This window comes from Puntigrus tetrazona, unplaced genomic scaffold (assembly GCF_018831695.1).
Source record: "Puntigrus tetrazona isolate hp1 unplaced genomic scaffold, ASM1883169v1 S000000176, whole genome shotgun sequence".
Lineage (NCBI taxonomy): Eukaryota > Metazoa > Chordata > Actinopteri > Cypriniformes > Cyprinidae > Puntigrus > Puntigrus tetrazona.
The window spans coordinates 465,001-470,000 of record NW_025047847.1 but is presented as its reverse complement, the minus strand read 5'-3'; the positions used below and the strand labels follow the sequence as shown (position 1 = coordinate 470,000).

The window sequence follows — 5,000 nt, the reverse complement described above, 5'->3', positions numbered from 1 at the left end:
TATATATGTATATATATATATATATATATATATATATATATATATATATATATATATATATATATATATATATATATACATATACATATACATATATATATACATATACATACACATATATATATATATATATATATATACATATATATATATATACACACATATACACATACATACACACATATATACATACATATACTTACATATATATACACATATACATACATACATACATATATACATATACACATACATATATATACACACATACACACACACACACACATCCACGAAAGGATGTAAAATAATGGCTTACTCACAGCAGCACTTAAGTGCAAAGTGGAGTTTTATTTAGTGTCAGAAGTACTGCCCACAGAGAAGGATATATACATGCACACACAATTTTGAAAACCGCAAAGTACCAAAGAAACAACTAAAAGGGAAAATAAACCAGAAAATAATCCAACAGCGATACGCGTGCACAGGTAACAAACATGTATACGAGAGAGGTTTTCAATTGCTCAAGGGGCCGCAATAACACTCTTGCATCAACTTGGTAAACAAGCACTGACCTTAAGCTTGGCCTGCGCTCATATAGGCCAAACTCCACCCCCTTTTTGTGCCAAACCATCTGCAGGTAAGCACATTCACATACACACAAATTCCACATCTATTTGACACCGTCATCAGCCATCGATTTCAAACCTCCTTACATATATAAATCAACGCATAATCCCACAGAAACACCTATTCATACATTGACAATGGTTTGGCGGCGCAGCGTGGGAGGCCCGTGATGTTAAACCGGCCACTCATATGCTAGCGCTAGATTTCCTGACTACGCCCAAACAGACGAACATCAAAGGGACAAAACAGCAGGATAAGTGCAGTGCACATCTATGAAATGGCCGGCAGATTAACACGAACAATTGGAAAGTGCCGAAACGGGAGAATGTCCATGTGCTATCATTTAAAAATGAATCATATTTTTGTAATATCTGTTCGGCAAGTATCATTTCTGGTCTGTGTGTAATTTTAAATTTCTGTTTCTAGGCAAGGCGACCGTATACAAAATGAGTGATATGAGTTTATTTTACACGGGCCTTGTTAACCACAAGTTTTTACGTCTACCTTAGTTACTGTTGCTAAGTCCGTCAAGCCATGCTACGCTCATGCCACACAGCGTGTGCTCACACGGTGAAAAATACATCGCAGCGCAAAGAGAAAACTAACAGACAGGACAAAACAGGTTACTTTTGAAATATGAGTATTGTGAGCACTTCCTTGCGTTTGCCTCTTTATGATGAATCCCCAGTTGTACTTTGGATTCTGCTAAATGACTGTTTATAAATGTAAGTGTTTTGGCTAGTTCCAGGAACTAGCCAGCAGGGTAGTTTCTAGAGAAGTTCTTGTTTTCCTGATAGCTTTAGCAAAAAGCAGAAACTCTGAAGCAGCTGACAGCGGCATTAACAAACATCAACGGACATGGGTGCCATGAATAGGGCTGTTTTTGCTGTGTGTCGCGGGTTATATGACAAAGATGGACTGTAAATGCACAATTTATGCAATTGCATGGGCTAAGAGACAAACATTTTGTATGGCTCATCATTTATGCAGACAACAGGTAGATGCCATTATTGTTGTTTTCCACGTTTGTGGAGCAAGCATGTTTACATGCCTGTTTAAAAATGGCGGGTTTTTCGCATGCGTTTGGCCAATCGGCATACGTCACGTGATAATTCCTAGGATGGTTGTGGATCCTTCTCTGAAGTAGGAGGTCATTTAGTTTTTAGGAATTTTGTTCCACTATTAACTTTGGTACTATGAAAAAGTTCCTGCGGGCGAAAGGCCCTAAAGTCTCAGCTTTCAAATAGCGTCATTTCTTAAGAAACCACATTGTGGCCCTTCATGCGTCGTGACAGATCGCTGTATTTCAATGGGCACGTAAACCAAACATCTATTCCTCTTACTAGTTAAATAAACATGAATTAACATCAGTAGGCATCTTGTTTCAACCATGCAAAGATATCACTATTTTCGAAGTCCACCAACATTAATCTACTCTCTGTCTGCTTTGCTTATCAGACAAAAATGGCAGATCCGGCATTATGATTGGTCAGATTTTATTTTGATATGAGGAAGCATTCTACTACAATTAAGTAACTTTGTAACTCCATCAGCTAGCATTCCCTACAGAGGATTAGTAGACTGTCTGCTTAATGTCTTGATATCTCTAATAAAACACTTTATTTTGAGGGGTTCACAACAAAAACTGACTTTCAGAAACTTTGCAAGTACAACAATTAACACTAAAAGCTTTGAAGACTGCGGTCCAACCTGTATTTTTAGTTGACAGTGCTTCATTTGTAACGTTGGGGGATTGATGAAGGGGTTTCATTTCCAGAAGATACAACACTGTTGGGACGTCTTAAAAATTCACAAACTCTTAAAAATTGGCATACAACGTGCCGATTTGATTGCTCTTATTAACAGCCATGTCTCTTTATTTGGGGATGTAACTTCACGTATGAAATGGTTGGAGCACAATATTGACGTTGGGGATGCTGAGCCTACTCGCCAACATCGGGTGTCCTCAAATAAACTTATCTTAAAGGTGAGGTTCAGTAGATGCTGGATAACAACATTGCACGACCATCACTGTCTAGTTGGGCCTCCCCCAGCTTAATTGTAAATAAGTCTGATGGAACTTGACTATCGGAAAATAAATAAAGTGACTAAACTAGACTCATTTCCTCTTCCTCGCATTGAGGATTGTGCTGATCAAGCTGGGTCGGCAACCTTTATTAGTAAATTTGATCTGCTCAAAGGCTATTGCCAGGTTCCTTTGATCCCAAGAGCTCGAGAAATTTCTGCCTTTATTACATACCTTGGTAAGGTAGTTGGACAGGGCTGCGTGCCGCCAGTCCATGCCAAGGTTGAGGCCGCTGATAGATTTCCTTCTCCGGTTACGAAAAAGGAGCCGATGCGTTTTCTGGGATTTTGTAGGAACTCTTCTACTGTAGTAGCACCGCTCACGGATCTACTAAAGGAAAAGCTGCCTTTGTCTGGACTTTATCCGAATGCCCTCAGCAACTACGGGCCCTGTAGAAGCAATTTAAGACAAATGAAACAAAACATGGACAAATCAACAGCTAAAAGGAGTATGGGGCTCTAGACAATAGCATTGTATTAGCATCCGCTAATACACTGTCAGTCCTTTTGATGTGTCGGGTATTAGGGCAAATGGCAAAGTGAGGGGGTTGTGGTCACAACCGATGAGTCAGACGCTGAACCAACATTCACCTCAAAATTTTGCAGACCCCAAATTAAAGCAAATGCTGCCTCCTCCACCACAGAATAATTTATTGAATACATATATACACACACCTATATCTATATATATATATATATATATATATATATATATATATCTATATATATATATATATATATATCTATATATATATATATATATATATATATATATATATATATATATATATATATATATATATATATATATATATATCTATATATATATATATATATATATATATATATATATATATATATATATATATATATATATATATATATATATCTATATATATATATATATATATATATATATATATATATATATATATATATATATATATATATATATATATATATATATATATATATATATATATATATATATATATATATATATATATATATATATATATATATATATATATATATATATATATATATATATATATATATATATATCTATATATATATATATATATATATATATATATATATATATATATATATATATATATATATATCTATATATATATATATATATATATATATATATATATATATATATATATATATATATATCTATCTATATATATATATATATATATATATATATATATATATATATATATATATATATATATATATATATATATATATATATATATATATATATATATATATATATATATATATATATATATATATATATATATATATATATATATATATATCTACCTATATATATATATATATATATATATATATATATATATATATATCTATCTATATATATATATATATATATATATATATATATATATATATATCTATATATATATATATATATATATATATATATATATATATATATATATATATATCTATATATATCTATCTATCTATATCTATATCTATCTATATATCTATCTATCTATCTATCTATATCTATCTATATCTATATATATCTATATCTATATATATATATCTATATATCTATCTATATCTATACTATATATATATATACACACACACACACACACACACACATCTATATATATATCTATATATCCATCTATATCCTTATCTATATCTACATATACACGCACTCACATATACATATATATACAGATTGCCCACAGATGTTTTAATTTATTTGATTTCAGTTTATTTTACATGTTTAAACTGAACTCAGTCATGTGTATGGTCTGCCTAGAGTTGTGTGGAGCAGAATCTGGGTCAGTGTGTGTGTGTTTGGCCCTTCTTCTTAGACGGAAAGAATCGCTCCTGCACTTTTAACGGTCAAACAGGACGGCAAAACCACTGCCGGTCCTTACAGAGCGAGACTGTATTTTAACATTTCAACAATGTTCTCGGTCTCTTCCTGCTTGCAGTAACAAATGCAATCCATAATGTACATAAATTCGCATGTTAATGTTTGGAGCACCGCTGTGTGACAATCCAATTTGCATTATAGAATGACAAAACATAGTATATATATATATATATATATATATATATATATATATATATATATATATATATATATATATATATATATATATATACATATATACACACACACATATATATATATATATATATATATATATATATATATATATATATATATATATATATATATATATATATATATATATATATATATATATATATATATATAT

The 5,000-nt window shown here is 30.9% G+C and overlaps 1 protein-coding gene across 1 annotated transcript in view; it reads right to left on the bottom strand.

The window, feature by feature from the left end:
- The window catches only part of LOC122333089 (interleukin-1 receptor type 1), a 17,548-nt gene extending 14,161 nt beyond the window's left edge, over positions 1-3,387 (bottom strand). Inside the window, exon 1 of the mRNA XM_043230588.1 lies at positions 2,888-3,387. The gene's annotated coding sequence lies outside the window, so the exon portion shown is untranslated. The remainder of the gene's footprint in view (positions 1-2,887) is intronic.
- Positions 3,388-5,000: the final 1,613 nt, after the last annotated feature.